The 23,751-nt window shown below is 45.9% G+C and overlaps 1 long non-coding RNA gene across 1 annotated transcript; it reads right to left on the bottom strand.

The window, feature by feature from the left end:
* Positions 1–385: 385 nt before the first annotated feature.
* On the bottom strand, positions 386–23,553 carry LOC135316762 (uncharacterized). Its single transcript, XR_010376016.1, has 3 exons — positions 22,510–23,553; positions 21,313–21,422; positions 386–1,259 (listed from the first exon to the last, which is right to left on the bottom strand). It is a non-coding gene; the product is annotated as an uncharacterized LOC135316762 (long non-coding RNA).
* Between the last annotated feature and the right edge of the window lie 198 nt (positions 23,554–23,751).

Raw genomic sequence — 23,751 nt, 5'->3', positions numbered from 1 at the left:
CTGTAGCTGGTTCAATTTCTTTGCCAGGCAAATAGCCCCAAATCATCTTTACTCTAATGCCTCTTTATGCAGTCATTTCACAGTGTTCTCCCTTGTGCATTAGACTGGAAATGAATGACCTGCCTGGCAGAGATAGGCCAATCTGTGAGGTGAAGAGGCTTTGTTAAAAAACAGTTATTGGGGGTTCTCAAATTATTACAATTTTGAGCCCAAGATGTTCTGACCGCAAAAGAAGGGGATGGGTATGTTGTGGTTTAGCCCCAGGCAGCAACCAAGCCCCACGCAGCCGCTCGCTCACTCCCTCCGGGTGGGATGGGGGAGAGAATTGGAAGAGTAAAAGTGAGGAAACTCATGGGCTGAGATAAAGACAGTTTAATAGGGAAATCAAAACCCACGCACACAAGCAAAGCAAAACAAGGAATTCCTTCACCCCTCCCCACGGGCAGGCGGGGCTCAGCCATCCCCAGGGCAGCAGGGCTCCATCCTGCCTAACAGTGCCTGGGGCAGGGAAACGCCATCCCTGCCAATGTCCCCCCCTTCCTTCTTCTTCCCCCAGCTTTATATGAGGGAATATATTTATATGAGCATGACGTCATACAGTGTGGGACATCCCTGGGGTCAGTTGGGGTCAGCTGTCCTGGCCGTGACCCCTCCCAGCTCCTTGTGCACCTGGCAGAGCACGGGAAGCTGAAAAAGCCTTCGACTAGTGTAAACCCTGCTCAGCAACAACTAAAACATCTTCGCATTATCAACACTGTTTCCAGCACAAATCCAAACCATAGCCCCGCATTAGCTACCATGGAGAAAATTAATTCTATCCCAGCTGAAACCAGGACAAGGTAAAATGAAAATTGTGGAGACTTCTATGTTTCAAGGAGGTAAGGAAAAATGGCTTTTCCTGCCAGGGCAGCTTTTGGTCACTCAACACCTTCAAAAACCACACAAAAAAACACAGAAAGGTTCTCGACTCTGTCATTAACAGTTAGAGCTCTGTGTCTCCCTGATGTTCCAAGTGGGGAAATAACTAACCAGCTGCACAGACTCACCAGTGTCATTGCCTTTCCACCAAAAGAGTGAAACTTGCCCTCTCCCTGTGCAAGTCCCCTGGACCGGTGAAATTCCTCCTCTGCTACGCTCATCTTCCTTCAGAGGAAACAGTGAGGGCCAGGGCACAGCTCAAACGCCCACAAGCCCTGCAAGCCTGTTCATTCTGCCCCAGACAGACAAGGAGGGCTGGCAGGGCCGTGCGGATCCCTTTCCTAGAACAAAGGAAACAAACAAAATTACTTCCAGCTTCTCAAATTCTTCTCAAAATAATATGTCAGCTTAGTCTGGACTGCTATCCTGTAAAAGAGTTTGGAGAAACAAAGGGAATGAGACAAATTGCCATGCACTGGGGCTGTTCACTTTACCAGAATGTACCTGCGACAAAGCTTGCGATGCCATTTTAAGCCCGAGGTGTATTTCAAAGGGATCTCTGCTGAAGGGGCGAGGGAAGAGTCCAGGCTGTGCTGAGTCAGAGGGGAATCCCATGAACCAGCCTCACGACAAGGATACAAGACCCTTTTTCATCCTTCACATGAACTAAAATTAGAGTTGAAAGAAAGAATCTTGTGGCAGAAAAAACGCCCGCAACAAAGGGACCTCAGGAGCAAGAGCATGAGGCTAATTTGACACTGCACTGATATAACTAGAGCCAGAACTTTACCCCTAGCATTCCTGTGGCAGCTGCACAGTGATTATGCTAGTCCCTGGTTTCATCAGAGAATGATTTCAGCTGGCAGTGGGGCTCAAGTGATGTGTTTGCTGAAGGATGAACTCCTGAGGTTATGTACACAGCGCTGGCTCCTTCGCTGATCATTTTGAGACTAACTTTATGGATAGTCATCCCACAGCTCAAAGTGTTACGAGGTACAGAGGAATATTTAAAGCAGCACTGTTGTGATCAGCAAGGCTTTCACGTTCCAAAAAGATTACTGTAACATTCTGCCTGGTCAGTGAAGCTACTGGCCGTGTGCCTTTTCATCATCATCAGCTGGTGTTCAAAAGGAGATGTAGGATCCCTGCTAAGACTGAAGCCACACAAACAGCAGGCGAGAGCCCAGACTCTTTCCAGAGAGGGGTTCCCACAACCCCGGTCCGTGGAGCTGTGCTAGCACCAGGTTTCAGTGACCTGGTGTTGGACTCAGGTCTGTAAGCTCAAGACCAAAGCCATTCTCCCTTCTCAGTCTTAAGGCCCGAAATGGTGTTTCCTGCACGGCCCCCCACCAGGCTTGGCTGGCTGCTCGTGCAGCTTGTGCCAGTGTCTGCTCAGCTCTTTCCCACACTCAGAATCTCATTTTGCTGTTCCACAGGCTACAGCATAACTAGCCTTCAGGGGAGACGTGTCAGTGCCTGCAAGCTTGGTCTCATCTGCTGCCATGAGCTCGGTACAGCCTTTCCTCCAAAGCCAGCGCTGGGAGGTCATCACTTGCCTTGGGTTTGAATGCCAGAAATATCCAACTCAGCAGAGTTTTCTGGCTCAAAAGCTGCCACTTCCATAGGAGCCTCTGGGGAGGGGAAGGGGTAGGCTTTGCTTAATTGTTTTGTTTTTAAAGTAGCACTCTCTCATCCTGTTTTTGTCCTAGGATTGTTTTAATTGCACAGCAATAAAGCTCTCTGCAGCTCATTCAAAAGGAGGGAGAAAGAGCAGACCCTTCAGTTTTACCCCTTCCCTATGGAGGGATTGTCACTCTTCCAAGTCTTCCCACCTTATCGGACTTATCAGACAAAAGGGAGAGCCCTTGATCTGTGCCAATGACTCCAAAGTGACGTGGGGCAGAGCTGGGCTGGGAAGGACACAGCGTGAAAGGGTTTTCTGTCTTCACCCCTTGGGTCCCTTCTCCTGAAGTCATTGTGTCCTGTGAAAACCGTTGAGGAAGGTGACTGGCATGGCAGGCAGGCGGTGGTGTAGGACGCGCACACAGCAGGCTTGGCAAGAGGTGGTTGACTTGTAGCTGTAGGACAGAATAGAGCAGCTCAGGAAAAGGCACCTTAAAGTAATCTTGTCACTCAAATCTCTCAGGTGAGGCCACAAAATGAGCTTGGGGAATGGCAATTCCCATCTTCTTGTGAGGTTTATTGTTTTATTTGGTTGAGTCCTTTTCTGAGTGCAGGTGCTCCAGTTTGCACATTCAGCAACACCTCCCATCAATTCATGGCAGAGTGAAGCTCTGAGGGAACAACAGGTCTGTTGCCGATCTCTTCAGTGCCACCGTCACCTCAGCCTCTGCACGAGACAAGTCCCTCCTACACACAAGATCAGAACCAGGTCCTTTCTATTTTCTGAGAGAGACACACATCTGCACTGGGGCTCCTGGGCAGACGATTCCATACACAGCTTTTAAAGACAGAAGCTCCTGATTCTGGAGTATCTGGGGTTGTTCTGCCCCAGGTGAGAGGTCATTGGGCATTGTGAACCTATGGATTTTAGGGGGCATCAGCAGAGCCATGGCAGGAACAGTCAGCAATCATCAGTCCCCATGTTTCCTCTCTATCAGACTCTCTCCTCAGATGAAGAGAGGGACCAGGTACAAAGGAAGGTCTATTTTCATGTTGTAGATGCTGTGAAGTTAAACCGGAGGGAGCATACTTGTGTCATGCAGGCTGATGGGCTCCTCTATAGTAACAGCCCTTCCCAGGTGCCACGTGCCTGCCCTTTTCTTAGGGAAAAAGGCTGTAGAAGCCATTGAACAACCGCAGACTTTGCGCCAGCCTCTGCTGCCCCAAGCAGTCTGCTTGGTGGCTGCTGGAAAACATAGAGCGCCTTCAGCGCTGGGGGCAGGAGCAGGTCCAGCTGCAAATCTTTCCCCTGCTTTGTGGATATACAGCGTACTTGTCCCGTAACACCTCCTAGGGCCAACATCTGGCAGGGCTGCAGCCAGTGCTGGCTCCGGTGAGCCAGGCTTTAGTGGGCTGATATTCCCCTAGCAGGATCTGGGCCTGCCCAGGGCATGGGAGGGAGGGCGGAAGCATTTCTCCTGTCCTTTCCTTTCCTGTGCGGAATGTAGAAGCAGCCAGGATCTGACCCTGCTATTCCAGTCCCAGATAAGGGAAACAGTCATAAAAGCATATGTATGAGATATGAGCAAATGTGAGGGAGGGTAGGAGCTCTACGGCACTTGTATTATCCTTCCACATCCTTTACAGGAAGATATTCACTCCATAAATATCACGGGTTATGGCTGGGCCTGGAGTTCATGCTGAGTTTAATGGACTGTGCTAAGCAAGCAGAGTGTGTGTGAATGTGCATGTGTATTTCTTCTGTCTTGCTGGAGGGAAGCTGTCCTGGGCTCTCCCTACCTGACTGACAGCTCCCGATTCAAGGAGCTCTGCGCCTCTCCTTAGGCTAAATTAAATTGGCATTTGAAAATAGTGCTGTTGTATTTAAGGAAGGGAAGGATGGCAAAACCATCCACTATCAGTGAATATGCAGTTTCTTGATGAGAGCTACAGGAACCTGAGATCTGGAGAGAGCTAGAAAACATTGCTTAGAGGTAGGGCCTGGGAAGACCCACACCAGTTTTTACCACTTGAGCATCTGACCTCAATTCCCTTTGGGCTTTTGGCACTCAGACTGCTAGGGTGCTCTTGGAAATAATTCTAATTGTTTGCCTGCATCTGTACACCCCAAACTACCTTCAGTTCAGCACTGGATCTCAAATTCTTCTGGCAGTTGGGGTTGTTTTGATCAAAGTTTTGGCCTGCCTGAGGGCTCAGGGCCAGTAGAGGAGCTGCTGTCGGCATCCCCAAAGCTCAACCCCCTCCTCTGCTAGAGCATCCTGCTCCTCCACATTCCCATTGCATATCCCTGGAACCGCTGTGACCGTGGCAGGATGACTCCCCAGTTTCATGGCCACAGGAACTGTCCCTCTGCAGTCCCCCATGGCATTAATCAACACGCTCCCTCCGAAGGTTCCTTCTTTGTTTACAAACTAAAGAAACCCAAATTCTTGCATTACTGAGAATTTCCGCTCAGCTGTGGGTCACATTTTAAGATCCTTGTGTTTTTCTTTCCAAGTAACAAATGTTTGTTTTGCTGAAGAAAAAGCGAGTGATCCTGTTCCACTCAAATGGGTGTAAATCAGGAGTAATTCCAATGAATCCAAGGGGCCAGGAGCAGGGAAAACCCAGCATGAGAAGTGCATCCTCCCCATTTCTACAAGCATATGAAGGCCAGATTTCTCAATTCCTTTACCCCCCACTGCTTTTGTTCTCTTCCCACCCTTGCCCGGTCTCCCTGTTAGAAAGAATGTCATGACTGGGATGTCAAAGAGCAGTTATCACTAGATGTTTGGTTGGGGTTTTTTTAATAAATATATTATGTTCTCCAGATGCTAAAGAACTGAGCAGGCTTCAGATGATCGTCTCTGCTCTCATTTACACAGCTATAAATCCTGAGTCACTCCACTTACTTCAGCAGACTAATGCCAGATACAAGCAGAGGAACTAAGATCAGCATCCAACCCTGAGCTGCTAAAAGCAAACTGACCAATTGCATTTCTTAGAGAAAGACTTTTACAATGATCAACGACAGACAGACAAACAAAAGAGGGGCCTTGGGACACATTTCTCTAAGTCACAGCAATTTTCACTTAAGCAACTGGGGTGTTTTTTAAAGCCTAAAACAAGAGAGACAAAACTATTTACTGTGCTCAACTGACCTAGTTTATTGTTTTTTTTCCTTTGAAGAGTATGCATGCTTGCTGGGAACATGAATGAAAAGGTCCTGCTCACAACTTTGCCTTCACATTGCCTGAACAAAAGTCATTTGGGTTTAAGTCAACATGAGTCAGGCATCAGGTGAAAAGAATGGTTCCCACAGCCCCAGATCAGGAATCAGTGCCCTTTAATACAACTGCTTCTGCTCCCAGTGGTGCCAGAAGGCCGGGCAGAGTCAAAGGAGAATTTCTAGATTTATGCAGCTTCTGCAGAAACCAGAATCGGGTGTAGCTTTGAGATCCTCCCGATAACACAGCTTTTGCTCTCATGGTTGCATACAATTAGTTGCAACTGCATGTTAGTTTGGTTTCAGCGGGCCAATTGTAACCCCAGTTAGAGTTCGGGGTCTGGGGAAGCACTGAATGGGAAAAAGTCTTACAAGAAAGGCCTTGTGATCCTCCCAAAGGATGACTGAGAAGCAGAGACTTCCGTGCAAAATGTTCATCTCTGCACACTCATCCAGCTCCTCACAACTGCAAGATCCCCCACGCACTTCTTCAGACTAATTTAGGTTTGACATACAGTTAAGTCTCCTGTTTATGTCACTTCTGAAGTGAATTGTGGACATTTGTGTTGTGTTGATACAAATTCATGGGGAAAGTTATTTGAGTCTTCAAATGGTTCCCAGATCCTGTTTACAAATTCTTTTATATTTTAGATCCAATGCGTCAGCATGAGCCAGGACACCTTTCATTGTTCTGGTAGCGCAAAGCAGCCGTAAGCCCAGTTTAGTCAGCCAGTTAAAGTGGATTTACTGGTGCTTTGGACTCGAAGCTGCTCAGACAGCCAGAGGATATCAGTGAATGCTGCCTGCATGTGGCACTTTTCAGATGGATCCTTACAAAAAATGCATACTTTCCTAAGAGAGATGTTTGTGACACTTTATGCTCCCTTCCTTCCGTGAACGTAGTGCGTTTTATTGAAAACAGCTGCTTTTGCCCCAGTGTCAAAGAGATCATGGTCTGTGCCGGTCTCATTCCGACAGTTACAGGTGTCAAGGACGGTCACTAAAAGACTTTTTCCTTTGAAGGTACAAAATTAATGTGGCAAGAAAACTGCATTTTAGACACACATACAACCTCTTATATCGGAGTGTCTGGGCATGTTAAAATCTTTTTCACATGGCTTAGTGTTTACTGGTGTCAGAGGTGGACAGCCTCAGAGCAGCTGTTTGGCTCATTAGCTCTCAGACACGGAGAATGTTTGTCCTGGGAACAGTATTTATAACCTTCCTAGGCAAACAAGAGCCAAGATATTTCAAAACACGGTTTGTACTGGAGTGATATCTCTCCTTCCAAATGCCCCACCGCAAAAGTCCCTAACGAGTCACTGGGATTACCAAGACGGCAGGGAATCTATCGGGAAAAGCATATTCTGGATTTTGTAGGCCAATCCTGCTTTTGGTTAGGGTAAATAAGGAAGAATAGCTTTCTTCCTTAGTAGGCAGAATACTTGGTAGGAAGAATAACTTTCTTGAATCAACAGATCTGCCATATTACCTGGCCAAAGCCAGTCAAGAAAGAATCAGTTCCCATTCCTCTTTTCTGAGAAGAAAGTTTGTGCAGTGGGAGAGTTAGAGCGGACTGTTGGCTAATGCACTCTGGTATGAAAAGAGTTTACAAGAAGGCACAGGTGAGGCTTTCTAAAGCGTTTAAGTGCTGCAGGAGCCTGTTTGCACCACTGAAGTCATTCAGATCTCATCAATAAAAACTTACGTGATGAGACAGAGAAGAAAAGGATTTTCTGCAGAATCAGTCGCTTTCCTGTATTTCCCGTGCCTTCTTTAAGATTCAGGTATTTAAAACCTTACGGCCCACAGGAGAACTACTTTCAAATAAAGTGATAAGTATCTATTTGGAGATTTTCTGGCAAGTTTTACAGTATCACAGGGTTTCTTAAGAAGCTTTTCCAGTGCCTGAAAGCACATATTTTCTTTCCCCACAGAAAAGCAGCAGCTATTTGACATTCCACTCCTCAAGGTGCCTAGCTCCCGCTGCACTAACACCACGTCTCTGAATGATGGATTTCTGTGACCGGCATTATCCAAATAAAGGGAGCTGCCAGGCTTTTCCAGAAACGTGAAACGGCCACATCCAAGAATCTCGAAGGCAAGTAAGTATCCTCCTTTTTAGAGATGAGAGATAAACAACTATTCAGCAGAAGCTGTGAAGACAAGAGTTGACCCACATCCCTACATTTTGTTGGCAGCTGGTGATCTAGGGTATTTTCCAATCTTGTGATATATGAGTTTTTTAATGCTAGATAAGTATTTTGTGAAGAATCACCCTCAGTTTAAAACCACTCTTAAAAACTGGATCCCAAGTCTTTTATATCCTATTCCTTTCTTTATTCTACACTATTAGGGACAAACTGCCACTCTGAGCCGATACAAATGAGAAGATAAGATAGCTGCGCTACAGTGAAACAGGTACAGTCATTTTCATGAGAAAATTCCCACTGAATGTTCCTAGCTTGATTTCCAAGCACACAAAACGATCTGGTCACTTCACCTTGGCCTCACACAGTCTCCTTTCGGTGCTTCTTGACATGTTAACTACAGGTGTGACTTTTTAACTCAGTTGTAATGTCTCAGGATTAGCAGGAACGGGATCAGATGGGAACAATCTGCTACTACTTCATTAGGAGGGATGTGAGTTGCAGTGAGTCTGAGACTGGAAGGCATGATAAATGATAAGGTCAGCAGATTATAAGTTCCAATGAGGGATGTTGGAAAAGCCTCAAGAAGGAATAAAAAATGAAGCAGAAGAGAAAAGTCTGGTTTGAGAAAGTGCTGGTGCCAGCTTGTTGTGTTTCTGGAGCCCATATGTGGATCTGTATATTTTTACATCAGCACCTGTCCAAGACGCATCCCTCCTGGTAGATGCCCCCTCCATAGGAAATTTCCACGGACGCACTAATTCACAGCTGCATCCAAAATGCTTTGCTGTGTCCCTGGGGTGCCCCTGACCCATAAAACATGATTTCAGAGCACGGCTGGAAAATCTTGTCACTCCCCAGGCTGGTATGTAGCGTTCAGGTGTAACAGAAAGTATATGGTTACTTTCCATAGTCCTGCTGAGAACTACATCCCAGGTTTTTACAGGTTTAGGGTTTGCTTAGCATTTTCATTTTTACCATAGGACAATCAATCGGCTGCTTCGGATCTGGAGAACTCTGAAAGTGGTTTCCACATTTACAGTGGGAGAAAACAACAGCATATCCTTAGGTCCAAGTCTCTCTCAGTTATTCCCACCTCCTGCCTCAATTTAACTTCTGCAAAAGGAAGGAAGTCCATCAATCCACGGGAACATGTATTTCTTTCCTATCTGCATACCATGAGACTCGACAGCGGTGTGCGGAATGGAGCACGAAGGGGGCACCTTACACAGCTTAGCCAAAGCACCGTGGCCTGGCCTGACTCCTCCTTTTACCACTTTAATCCTGAGTCCCTGCCTCCTGTCATGCTCACGCTGGAACCGCACTCAGTTCTTCAGTCCACCCCTGCTCTAGCCCAAGCCACCTCACGCAGCCATCACTGTGCCTGCAATATGAATCACTGAGTAACACAGCCAAAAAGCTGAACTCACAATGCAGCAAAAAGAAGGGAAAGCATTTCATGTGAGAGAGGCCAAGCCTGCTCCAGTGTCATCTCCGATCATACCCAGCCAGCCTCTTCCTCTCTTTGCTTCATTTCTCATTTTCACTGGTGGCAAAAGAAATCCTGCCTTGTAACAAGCTGACCTTTCAGCTGAACTTCTCAGCCCCTCCTCATCTTTTGAACCGTACGTAAATAATTACACTAATACTGAAAATTTACCTGTTCTGAACATAGTGCCTTCCAGCCACAAAGCACCTTGCAAAGTTTAAAAGCTTGGCCACAAATCCCCAGGGAAGTAGCTCTCTAGCCCTGACCTCAATGTGCAACAGCAGGAACTATAGTACAGAGAGAGGCAACTTGCTTGAGGCCACACAGCAAGCTTACAGCCGAGCCAAGAGCAAAAGGCAACTCTGCTCACTCCCTTCTCAGAGCTTGAACCAGCCGGTGCTTTTTCATCAGCACTGACAAGACAGATATTCAGTGATTTCAGTGAACAAAGAGGGCCCTCTCTGAGCTGCTGTATGCTGCCATGTGTTTCCCTGCTGTCAATGATTATCCATGGGATTCCCAACAAGGACCTACAGTCACTGGCAACATCTGCAGCAGGGTTCCTCAAGGGGCAGAGGACGGGCTGTTTTTAGGCCTTTGTTTATTTGGACAAGTCCGTTGCTTGCCAGAAGTGCTCCCCCCACCGCACACACATACACACCCCCACACGCTCTTTCGAGCCAGAGAGCAGGGGACCTTCCATCCCACACAGGCTGCTTTGTAAGGCCCAGCTCTGCAGGAGGCCATTCCTCCCTTCTCTCTGGAGCCAGCTGCTAAAAGCAATGCTGAGATCAGACAAAAGATCTTACCCATCAGTCGGGCTGGGGAACACAGGGTTTGCTGTCCCGAGTCAGCCCACTGGCCTGATAAACCCAGCATCCTGTTTCTGGCCGTAACCACCCGCCTGCGATGCGTTAGAGGAATGCTATTTTCCCTTCCACAGATGCATCTAGCCAGCCATGCAAGGCCTGCTGTGGTGCACGGGTAAAGGTTTTCTTTCCATACAGCCAACAAAACAGGAAAGACTGAGCTCCTGCTGTCCAGTTGTGTCCCAGAAGTCCCAAATACTGGTTTCAGATAGAGCCAAGGCAGTGTCCTCAGAGTTGAATGAGCTCCTGAGCTTCCACATGGACCAAAGAGGGCAAAGACCCAAATTCAAAGATGTTGCAGGATGTTGGCGAAGTCCCAGATCTACGATCTGCTCAAGAGCAGGATGTTCAATGCAGGCATCGCACAGGATCTGTTCTGTACCAAACAGCGTGGACACTATTATCAAAGGCACTTACAGGCAGGATGTTTGTAAGTGTGCTGGACTGCCAGCCCGGTTTATCAGTCCGTTACAGGATCCAGTTCTCCTTTCACATACAGCGGTGTACCACAAGGCTCAGAGAGAAATCGATGACAGCTCACAAGACTAAGTCTGGCTAAAGGAGGTGATTCATACAGGACTGTTACGGTTACGAGCAAAGAAATTAGTTAAATGGCAAATGAGAAAACATAGCTCTGATATTTTCTTTCCTCTGACAAATAAAGAAAACTCAAAGGGTCAGTTCATGGGCCTTCAGGGAACTTAAGAGTCCCGTTTCCCTCTCGTCTGTTCTCCAATTTGAAGTGGATCCATTCACATTCACAGCTAAACCCCTCTAATTCAGAGGTTTAGTTCATTTGCTCCTAGAACGGCCTGTTTTGGAGATCTGGGGATGTCTGGAGGTGCTGAAAATGAATCCCAAACATCTCCAACTCATTGAACAAACATGTGCAGTATTTATGCAGTAATGCATGATTAGGGAGCAATGCTTTGTCCAGCACTCAATACAAGAAGGCTGGCTGCATTTAGATATATTCCAGGAGTATTTTGCAGCTCTAAGCCATATCACATTGGGTGGGACCTTAGCTGATATCAACAGTTAACTGGGGCTAAGCAATCAACAGATGGATACAAAATCTGACCTCTAAGGAACACTCACGTGCTGCCGGCTTTGGTGCTGCCAGTTCATTACCAACAGACTTTCCAGTCACTCTTAGCAACTTCTGCAGCGATGCTGCAAGGTCAGGGTATGATCCAGGGTTGTCAAGTTGACACAGGAGTTAAGAGTGAAACGAAGGTCAGAAGAGACGTCAGGAGAAAGGAAGCCTTGTTACGGGGTTGAGTTTGGTCCCAGGAGGGAGATGCAGTTGCTCTCCCAGGCGTTATGAAATCAACAAAAGGAGAGATTCAGGCTGATCATAAGAAAAGAATGTCTCTGATCTCCCCCTCCTCGGCAGCGATACGCCACCCCACACAACAGAGAGGAAGGATGAGTAAAGCAAGCTCACACACAGCCCAGGCACCCAATAAAGGGAATTGGTGGGTCCAGACCAAGGAAGCAACCCCAGGTTTTGTCACGTTGTTCAGGGTTATGGGTACTTGCTCTGACTCTGTGCTGGAAACAACGCTAGCTTGTATTCAGGGTGGTCATTCAGAGCTCGTGTTCTGCCGCGGCTATTGTTCTGCATGATGAACACAAAGCCTACGGTAAGTGAAATTACATGTTGGGCTAATTTTTAAAAGGAAAAAGGGAAACTAGGAACTTGTACCACTTTGGCCTAAATCTGAACAACAGAGAAAATAAATCAGAACAGGCTTCGTGCACATACTTTTCTGTATGTGCATGTATGTATGAAGAAAGTTGTTTACAATGCATATTGCACTCCAGGATAAATCTGGGATAAACAAAGTTGAACTCTTACTCTTCTCTGTCCTTCTTCCTGTTAAAAAGTCTTTTCAAGAGGGAACCAGCCCACCATCTACTCACCCCCTAAGTCCTGTTTAACCCCTTGTGTAACTGCTTGTCTATCAGTGCAGACATCATGGAAGACAACTTCTCCCCATCCTGCGTGCTACTCAGCTGTGCTTCTGTTTCCAAACACTCCTTCCCTTTCTTCACTAGACCAAATACACCTTTCGCCAAAGACAGCATTCAGCTTGCCTATATGCCAGCTACAGATCTCTTCTGGCAGGTGCCAAGCACCAGCACCTCCAACAGAAAGCAGGAGAAGATTAAATAATTAGTTTGCAGGAAGTGTTTGGCACATTTAAAAACTAGGGCTTCTCTTCCCTGTATGCGAATGCTTGCAAGCCACAGATTTTATGAGAACACCTTTATGAGCTCCCCAGTAACCACCTTGTCACCTGTTGGACCATTAGTCAGACACACCCAATATTCTGTCTAGGACAATGACCAGTTCCTTTCATGCATTTGCACATGTTGTCCTGTTACACAAAGAGGTGCACTTTAAAGAATGAAAAGTAATGCATTAACTTTTGAATATGCAGGACTTACTTTAGAGAGTCACACTCCTGAAATGTAGTTAACCTAGCACTTTCATCTGATCTTTTTTTTCCTGCAAACCTAAAGCCAGTCTGTGAGCTTGTTGACCATGGCAGAGCCTTTATGTCCAAAGAACAGCAGAGCTTTCTACCCAGTGACCAAACACTGAAGGCACAAACTGTGTCCTTGGACACAAACACCCAACCACACTCATATGTCTTGCTCACTGGTGCAGCCAAGACTCACTTTGAGGTCCTCATGACTCAAGGCAGGGCAAAAGAGAGCTTCTCTTTGTCCAGGCTTAGCCTATCGTTGCACAAGCATTCATTTCAGTGGAAGCACTGGCTTAAGCAGCTCCCATATTTCCACTCCTCATCACCCTCTTGCTGTTTCTATGACTTGTTTCTGCAGCTGAAATATGGATTAGGGAACTGACCTGAAATAAAAATAACCTAACAGAAAGGAAAACAAAAAAGGGGGGATTTCATTCTTTTCCCTTTTTAAACTGAGATAATTCCCTAGCTGGGCCATCACACAGCCAGGCCAAAGGTACAACAGGGTGAGAGAGGGGAACAGTACAGGCACAGGAACGATCAGCCATAGCAAGGAGAAAGTGACTGCATTCTGGAAGCGCGCTGCTGCTTAAAAGAAATACTTGTGAAACAAAATCCTTCACTGTGCTAAGCCTGCCCCAGTTTGGAGCTATTTGTTTTGCACTGGAGACTTGAGCGCTTGTCCACTTCTGACTGAGAGCCTTCCATAAAGCGAAATCCCCGCTTGGCTGCCCATTAGCTCCAACGGGTCATTGTACTGCAATACCACCACATTCCTGGGTCTGTCTCCGACTACTTTGAATAAAAACAACCAGAAAGTCTCACATGAAGAAATAACTTTGTTGACAGAAGAAGAAAAACATAAACCTGTTAATGTAACTATTGCTATTAATAATCTTTAAACACCCAGGCTGAAACCTGGGTAAGGCCCACAGGAAGGCGAGAGGCGAGCTCCAGGTCCTGTGGTTCACGAGAATTTCCTGTCTTGTCAGCGCGCGTTTCCTCTGCTCCGGGGAGGGATGGCGTCCAAGGCAAACGGCATTCCTTTTACTCACCGACCACGGCATCGTCCGAAGGAAGGGGCGGCCAAGTAGCTCTAACGCTGACAGATGGTGATTTAGAAATTGAGCCGCTGGGAAACCCAAGCCAAATCAGATATGGGGCCTCAGGGATACTGGTGGTAACTCCAGTAAGGATGTGCAGCTATTGCTCAAATTAATTCTGACTGCTGCTTTCCTAAGGAAGCTCTATCCAGCAGGGCGAGGAGCATTTCTGCACCCCCAGAGACCACCAATTGCACGTACTAACTAAGCTGATCATTCCCCACCTGCCTCTTTGTAGCTGCCTCTCGGAGCGCTGTGATGGAGCCACAGCCTACGGGGATTAGACGTTACTGCGGAGAGCAGGGGGAGCCTGTGAAATCGGCCAAGCTACATGGCAGGATCCTGGTGGGAGGGAGTCCTGTGATCCCTGTTTTCATAGTCCGGTGGGAAAACGCTCCCCATCATGTTCTTCTTCATCAGCAGACAGACTTCTGGAAATCAGACCTTTTCAATTAGATGCCCACGTGTGGATTTAGGAATCTCGGCAATCAGGTTTTTAAATGCTCAGGGCAGGAGTTTTCAACAGCATTTGCAGCACATGCTTGTGAAAATCCGTCCTCTAGCAGTAAGACCTCAAGGTGCTGTGGAAATGTTGTTCAATTAGTGCATGCAATTTGCAAGGTTGAATTATTTCCTTAGCCCCATTTTATAGATGGGAAAGCCAAGGTACAAATGAGGCAGCATGTTTCCCAAGGCTACATAGCGTGCTAGTGCCCGAGCCAGAAACAGACCCTACCGCTTCTAACTCCCAGTTTCTTGCTCTAATTACCAGAAAATTCCTCTCCTCTATGGCACAGCCAACTGGTTCCAATAATAAATCCAAGCTGTTGCAAACATCAAGTCCATTTTTTCACTGCTTAACCCAAAAAAACATTTAATTTTCAAAACACAGGTTTGGCTTTTCACCAGAGAAAGGATTTGTTTTTCATTATTCATCTGTTTTTTGTTTTTTTCTCTCTCTTTTTAAAAGCCAAACATTCAATCACTCTTTTCAATATAGAGTTCCTAGGCTAGGAGCACTGCAACTATCGTTACCCTATAAATCTTCATTATTCTTACTATAAATACACTTCTGTATTTTTCATTTTGTTATTTTTATGACTAAATATGGCACCTTTAGCAAACCTCAAAATGCTTTCCAAAATTAAGAACTTTGAATCAAATTCTGTAGTCCTTATTTCAGAGAAGCAATGTTTTTTTAAAAAAACATAACATTCCTTGGTATATGTCCAAAGCAAAAACCTTAACCTATGGCTTTTCAACACTACTCTAATTATGCCACTCTACGGTGGCAAAGATAATACTGCCTTACTCAGATTGTCATAACGGTACTTTATATTACCTATTCCTGTATGGCAATAAGCCAAATCAGGATAAAATATATACTTTTTTAAACTGTGCCCAGTCTAGGGATGTCAGAACAAAAGATTTGTGAAGAAGCTTTCATGTTAACAGGTACTTCCCCTAGCATGTGCAGTAACCACTGCTGGGCGAAAAAGAAGACACATACACAAAAGAATGACATTTGTCCTTTTTTAAAAGTAGCAGGCTATTATTTCTAGCTTTGCTTTTTTATTCATTTGTTTTCCTAACCCGGAAATTCAGATTCCGTGGAGGCCGGAAGATTCTCAGATGACTAGAAAGTAAGTGAAAATAGTTTTGTCACAGAGTTTGAGTGTAAAGACTGATCTGTTGAAAGGAGAAGCAAATGTTAATTAGATCCTTAAACTCTGCTTCTCATTCCCCATTTGGCACAAATGAGTAATTAACATTGTGGAGAAAGGATGCTTTTGTTAAAGAACTAAATCCCACAGACTCTTCCCACCTTGTCCAAGAACCAGTAACTCACTATAAACAGGAGAACAATAGGGTGGTTAAAATGACTGAATCCATCTGCCTTTTATCTCTGCTCCCCCTGTGGAACTGTATCTGCTGATAAATCAAAGATCGACTCACTGGTCAAACTGCTCAGAGGCATCTTTCAGTAACACCTGTGATACTCAAAGCAGTGGAAATCATCGACCAAGATTTGCAGTTCTTTATAAAAAGGACTGTGATTCCACTGCCAGCAGCACCCTGCAGAGTAACGTGACCCACATATTCTCCTTCGCCCCATCAGCCGGGGTTGTCCACAGTTAACTTTCCAGTCCAACAGCAGGAGGCAAGAGGGCTTCGCCATGGGTAGAGTTAACTTTAAAACTAGATACCTTTATGGGCCTGTTGGTGGTGTTTCCTTAGGTCTAGAGCCTTGTGCTGAGGTAAGAAGCATAGGCTCCTAAAGCAATACTACTCAATGGAGAACCAAAGAGCTTTAGGGCTTGCAAGCTCAAAGTTGTTCACCGTGTGCCAGCTGCAGCAGCAGTGGCACCATTAGCCTCTCTGCCACACAAAAGAAGAAAATTAATCATTTTTCCTGGATGCTTTTGATATGGACACTAACTCTCTTTCATCAAAGCCAAAGAATACCTGGAAAACCACTTCAGAGGATTTTAAATTATCTTCAATACCAAGAACACTAAAATAGGAGAACCTGCCTGGGTTGAAATTTAAAATTAAAAAAAAACCAAAAAAACCCTTTGCTGCAAAACTCAAGCTTATGAAAACCCTCACCTATTGAGCTTTTAGGCTGAAAAAAAGGGAACTTCTACCAGCCATTAAGTTTGTCAGCATTCACTAAAACAAGAGCAAGCTCAAGAAAAGTCTTCTCATTGCATTTCTGCCCCAGTACCAAGGGCTGCTAAAAACCTTCCAAACAGAAGTAAGCAAGCTGCAGTTTACTTCTGGGACCACACTACCCCAAGCCAAAGGGTTCTGACAGCGAGGTTTTATCAGCTTTAAACTTAGGAAAAAACTCTTCCCCCATCCAAGCTTTTTGGAATGAGAGAAGCAATCTGAACGTTTGACTGATTTTCTGACATTTTCAGTGATCAACCATTTCTAAGAAAGAACTTCTTCATAAACGGTACTGTTGGCAACCAATAAAAGATATGAGTGGCTACAGGCTCCCTGCTCACTGAAATAATCAGTTCAGTTGGCCTCTTTGGAGCAGAACGTTCCCTCCCTGTTCCCCAAAATGGGTACTGCTCCATCAAATCCAGGGAATTTCAGGCATTTATAGCATTTACTACACCCAGATACCCTCAGATGAGCCTTACAGATTTAATGTACCCTGCAGTACGCAAAAACACAGGTATCCCACCCTGGAAGAGGTGTGAATATCATCTTATCTCCCCTCCCTTTCCTAATTCATTATGACTGGTTTATTTTTTAAAATATAAGGTTTAGATCCTTAGAAAATTCCCTTGCAGTCGTCTGCCTAGTAATTGTAACTGCAGTGGTCTCAGTCACAGAAATGCACGGGTTTGGGTTTATTCTGGTTTATTCTGCATAGTCGGTTCCAGTGCAATATCAGAAACCTGAAAAATTACTGGAGCCAATGGGAGATTTGCACGTGTCATCGACATTTCTGCAAGCCAGCTCCCTGCGTGCAAATAAACCTCTCCCACCTGTTCAAATTTGCTGCTCCTCAATGTCACCGAACCTTGTTCCAAGCCCAAAGGAAGAGCAGTCCTTCCCAACCCCGAAGAAATTATCCAATCCCCCCACATGCATTATCAAGCACATGTATACCATATTCAGGGGGTTCTCTGATCTACTTACAAAAACCACACAAAAAATCCCATATGAAGCCTACTGCCTAATAAGAAGAAATCTCCTGCATAAACCTCACTGAAATGTGTTTTGCTGGAAGTTAAGCAGCCTTCCTCTCCTGCCCACTGCAGAGTTAAGGAGAACTGATTCAGCCCTCTTACCTTTCACTCATGGGAAGACTGTCCTTAGCAAACCCTATGCTTCATCTTTGATTTCTGGATTAAATAAACCCAGTTCCTTCAGCCTCCTCCCTAGGTCCAGAGTTTTAGCCCTCTGGTTGTTCTTCTCACCCTCCTTTAGTCTCCAGTGTGTTCTTCTCTTCCTTAGTGCTCAAAGCTGGGAGCACCAATGCCTACCAGAGTGGCATGATTAATTCCCCCTGTGTCTCACATGACTTTCCTGCTAATAAATGCCAGAATAAAATTAGTCCTTTTTTTTTTTTTCTACAAAGCACCAACTGTTGAATCATATTCAGCTCATGGTCCACTAAAACCTCTGCATCCTTCTCTGCTATGCTACTACTGAGCTATTTCCCACCCTTTATTTATAAACCCATTCTGGTTTCCCTTGCTGTCAGAACAGTTGTCTGGAAGAACCTGATACACCTTTTCTGGATTCGTAGAGAGAAATGTACCAACAGTAAATGCTGATTCAACTTCACAAGCTCCTGGAGAGACAGAAAAGACAAGTGAGCCCTCATAGTTCCCCGAGAAGCCTCTTTGTTGGTTCTCCAGCAGCATCTGAGCAAGAGTACAATTTGTAACTGCTCCAGAAATTAACCCACGAGTCCCTCACGCGTCACAACTACATGCACATTCTTCTTCTCATCCATGACCATTTGTGGGGCTGCGCAGAAGACATTCCCAGCAATCTTCAAATGCTGCTACATTTTCAGGTTAGTTTTCAGGCTGCAGGTTGCAGACAGCACCAAGTAGAGCCAGATGTCACATAACTGGGACGAAATCACCACATGCTCTGCTCTTCCACCCCATGCCCAGCTTTGCCATTGCTTCATGCTGCAGGTGTGACACTCTGCCCAATTCCAGACTTTAACTTACAGCCACAGAGTGCAAAAGACACATGGTCAATGAAGATTAAACTGAACACTTTGCCCACTGCTTGGAGCTTGGTAAGACTGAAACCCATAGAAAGTGCTGTTATCTGCATTTTACAGAAGGGATTAAGAGAAATGAACCCTGATTTAGCCCCTTAACTGCAGGCACCTGCTGGAAGTGCTTCAATTAGAAGCCTAAAGTGAAGAGTGGGTCTCTCGCACACGTGCTGCACAGCTTCACATTCACCTAGATGTACCCCGCTGTGTGCTGTGGGGTGCAGCAGAGACTCGTGCAAGCTGCAGTGATGACTGGTCAACTGGCACTGCCATCTTCCACCCATGCAGCATCCAAGGCAGACACCCCAGTGAGTCCATCGTCTCTCCCCGTTAGCGCATGGTGCCCGTGCCCCACGCTGCACAGCCTCCATCTCCTCCCCTCTTTCCTTGCCAGCTGAAGCACTGTGCCTTCCCCTGGGCTGGCTCCATTTAAGCAATGCATTTGCAAGACCTATGGGGTTTTCTGTTGCCTTGAAATTGGGCAGGAACAGTTTAAACAGACTGGAGCTTCTGTTTTCAGCAAGATCAGAAGTGTTTGTATTGAGTCATTAGCTGATTCACTTTCGGAGTTACACAGCATGCTTGCTGATGGGGTGAAAAGGTATTTATTTATTTTACCTTAAAACTTCATTGGCATAAGATCCCACAACTGGCTGTGTACGGACTACAAACATCCTGGCAGATACCCCAAGAGCTACTTTCAATCAAATATCCAAAACCAGGATTCAGTCTGTCCCATGGGATCCTTATGGAGGATGTAAACAAAAAAGCCCTGCCAGCTAGTAAATTATTACTGTGAACATCCAGAACACACTTATTTGACCAACAGACATTTTCATAAATTCTCTGAGGGTGAATTCCCTGTAGTACCAAGGGAGAAAATATGAAACAGACTCTTTTTTGACCCCTTTCCTGGTAAATGGCATCCGCAACCCAAGAGGGCCCTCGCTGAATCCTGGCTTGGTGAGACACAGCGGTCTATTATTTGATCCCTGTGGGGATAGATGAGGCCTCCAAAGAAATTCCCTGAGAGGAGTGAGTAAGGACATCCCTCAGCGAAGATATGAACTGGATAAAAACTACAGAGGAATAGGGATCAACTGATGGTGTGGGAATAGGAATGCAAAACCAGCAAGGGGAGCGTATATGCTCATAGAGGGGAGAACTGACAGACCTGGGAATAAATTCCTCTAGCCCTGCTTGCTCATTGATGTACATAGGTATTCTCCACGCTGAACTCTAGATGTTGTTGCTCACAGCCATTCAGCTCAGGAGCCAGCCAAGCTTGAAAGATATTCCTTTAAAGGAACAGGAATGAAGCGTCCTTGTGCTATTCGATCTTGGCTTTGTTGAGGAATCTTACAAAACCCACAGTACCAGAGAAATATGAACCCAGGACTATCACATAAGTGTCTTCACTTTTTCTTAAATACAAGGCAAGCAAGAACATCAGTTCTCTACCACCGAGCTGTGTTGATATACAACGAACTGGGTCTGGATAGGAAAACTAGCAGGCACATACGTATCAATAACGAGCTTTTACTACCACTTCCTTCAAAAATATTACTGGTAGCTAGAACTCAGTCAGAAATTATTTCTACTTGCTGCCAGATCAAGATAGGAACAGCAAGTCTTATCAATAAATAAATAAGAATGTCAGGTCTACAATAGTTTGTAAATAATACATTGAAAAAAGAAGATCCCAGATATCTACATCACTTTAAGCTGCATTATCTTCATCATAAAAAAAAAAATGGTTTTGATCAAATTTTAAGACATACCATCTCATGTAATAATGGAAAACAGATTTCATTGCATATTTTCTCCTGGATTACTTAAATTACTTTCAGAATCTCAGAAGCCATTCCAAGCTCAAAGTTTTGCTTTATATATCTCTAGTTTTTTAGATTTTATTTCTTATTTCAACTATCCCTGGCCAAATTCATCCCTGATCTCAGTCCATTGGCTACAGTTGGCTAAGACAGAGGACAGACTTGGCGCCTGCGAGACCAACAATGGGGAAGGCTCTAGCACAGTAACATATAGTACCGAAGGCAGAAAACCTATTTGAGTCAGTTTCAAGTTCAAGCTAAAAATAGCAAATTCAAATTAAAATCTCCCAGGCCAGATTCTCATGCTCAAAACCATTAATTTTAAAAGCTGAGACCACTCAGGGCCTCCTCCCAGGAGGTACTGAGTGACCCTTAACTCCAATGAAAGTAACTGAGAGTCGAAAGAGCTCTGAAGCTCACAGGATTGGGCCTTTCACAGGGCTAAGCTCCTAGTGACCAGCTAAGAAACAGACTGCCAGCGTTACCCACTCCTGAGGGGGCTCAAAGATCACCCCTCCAGAGGATTCTCATAAATGCCAACTGGAATTTACTCAGCAGTTCTCAGGACCAAGTTCCTAGACCAAGAAATCACCACTGTCCCAGCAGAGGTGACAAGATGCACAGATGTTTCAGCTCCTGACTACTGACATCCGCACACAGGACAGAGGAGTCCCCACATCTTCCCAGTGTGAGCTGCTGCCTCTTTGCCAGTTCACAAATTTTTAAGGGGGAATAAACAGTTTTTCAGGTAATAATATTCTCCTGGCTGTGTTTTTGCTCTGTCACGAGGTTAGGTGCATAAACAGCAGTCACTTCAGATATAACACTGAATATAAAATTCTTACCTTCTCCTGGTCCAACACAATCACACGATCCTGGCTCCCCTTTGCATTTTCATTGCCCAACATCCATCCCTATGGATTATCCCAGGAAAAGCAAGTTCTGTATTACTCAGCTGGAAGGAAAAATGGAAAGGAGTTATTAAAGATACTGGACTCCATCAAATGACAAAGAACAAACTTGAGTAGTTGTAAGGTAATAACAAGAGAATGAGCGACAGCTTTGTGGGCTCTGCAAAGCACAGCTCAGTGCTGACCCATGGATGAATTGCCATGTTGCAAAAAAAAAACCATCCTGAAAGCTGACACCTGAAAGGCAGTCTGGGCAGGGACCCCAAAGAGAGTGAATTTGCAAGACAGCAGGTTGCCAGTGACACAGACACACAAAAAGTGCTACTTGACAACAGAGTTATCAGCTGTGAGTCCTGCTAGCTGTCTCGATTTTATGCCAGATTTTGCAATGTGGTTGGGAAGAGCTTGGAAAAATGACCTGAGGGTGCCCTACAGACTAAAAAAGCAGAAAACAAACAAATTAAACTATTAATATGTTTTTACTGTTACGATTCTTGCACACCCATGATTGCTAAAAAGTCGATACTCTAGAGCAATCAGTACTGGCCGTGCTGCAGAATGATGATAGAGATATGGATCCCGCCCAGCATGAAGGATTTTCACAGCCTCTTGCAGAAATGTAGTAAGGGTCAATGTTCGTTCCACTTTTCATCCGCAGGGAAAAGCAGAGCAAATAACCTTTCATTCTACCCCTGGTCGGTTTCACACATTAGTCACTGGAATTAAGATGCTCTGGAGCAAGGTTTAAGCGAACAGTCACACATTGCTTCAGGAGTTTCAGAGGATTGGCTCCATCGCCCCGTGCTGCTCTCATCGCACTGTAAGGATGCCCAATTTCAGCACCTAAAAAATCCCCAGCCAACAACTGGCGGCCTTGTGCTGCCCTCTCACGGGCTGCAAACAGCAGAGCAGCAACACCTCTGCTCGCCGAGAGGCAATAAATAGCACGGAGGGTTTGGAGCGTCCCTGTCATCATGAGCTGGATTTATGGCATGCTGCAGGGAGTGCACAGCCACAGCCAGTGCTTTAGCAGCTCTGCCCCATGCCTGGCTTTCCCTAGGAGGGTACAGGGCTCACAAAGCAAAGCTCCTGTGATGAGAACTGTAGTGCTGGTGATGCCAAAATACCAACCAGCTCACAAGCATGAGGCCCTCGGTGCTCCGGGTCCACTCGTCTCTGCTCCACCATAATAAGTGGTCTCATTTGCTCCAGGAATTGCCACCCTTGCTGGAAAAGGCCTGGGGTGAGTAAACAGGAGAAGAGGGAGGATTACACTGTACCCAATCCAACCCCTCGTGCTGGGCTGACGACCCCAGAGACTGAATCTCCTGCCTGCCAAGTGACGAGGCAGTGGTCTAACCTCAGAGCCGGGGGCAGCCCTGGTTTGGCTGTGATTCAGACCACAGCTTCTGCCCTGGGGGTGGAGGGGAGCAGGGATCATGGCTTCACAAACCTCCTCACCCCAGTAAACCACACTGAGCCTTTGGCCTTCTGCTGACATTGCCAACACGCGTCCGACTTTGTAAACCACGTGCCGGCACCGACAGCAGCGGCCTGAGTCGCTGAGTCACATTCACAACAGAGAGCCGAAAAACTTCCACACAGCTTATTTCAGCACCTCCAACTCTTGCGAGAAAACCTTGAAGAGATGACCAAACTGCTTTTAAAACACCAGAATGGTAGGAATGCTATCCCTTTGCTACACCAAATTATTTGGGATACATGATGAGTTTCCACGATATTTATAGAGAGCATGGCACAGTCCTGTGTACTACTATATGAAGTAATTAATTATTTTCTTCACTTAAAAGCCTCGTGATCTTTTTAAGGTGACCCCATGAAGCGTGGAGCCCTGGGCCGTCAGCTCAGGGTGCTAAGATGAATTCAACCCCCATCTCAGAAAACACAAGGATTTTTAATTAGGAAATTTGGGGTTTGTTGTATCGGTCTCCTCACATGTGAAACTTCGGAGTACGCAACAGGCCTCATTTTCTTGCCCCATTAAAGGGGCCAGAAACTCACTGTCCCTTTACAGAAAGACTTGAGGAACAGAGGTGTTAATGGAGACCCCAGTGCTGGCCCCTCTCGAGGCCATGCAGGCAGCCTGGCTGGCTAGTTTTCCATGCACTTTAAGACACAGACCTTCTCCTGGGGCCACCATCTCCCCCTGCCCTGGCTCCCAGCCTAACCACCCCTTTCCCTGTCCCCCACCCCAGCCCCTGCATGGTCTCACCCAGCCTTGACCAGCCTTCCTGGTCCAGCTTGTCTCATTGATCCATCCACGCCCCCTCTCCATCGCCCCTCAGCCCCTTCCTCCTCCTCCTCCTCCTCCTCCTCCCAGTCTCCAGCCTTGGACCCCTCATCTCACACCCC

The sequence above is a fragment of the Phalacrocorax carbo genome, chromosome 22 (assembly GCF_963921805.1).
Source record: "Phalacrocorax carbo chromosome 22, bPhaCar2.1, whole genome shotgun sequence".
Classification (NCBI taxonomy): Eukaryota; Metazoa; Chordata; class Aves; order Suliformes; family Phalacrocoracidae; genus Phalacrocorax; species Phalacrocorax carbo.
The sequence above is the reverse complement of the archived record's forward strand: the minus strand, read 5'-3'. Positions and strand labels throughout refer to the sequence as shown.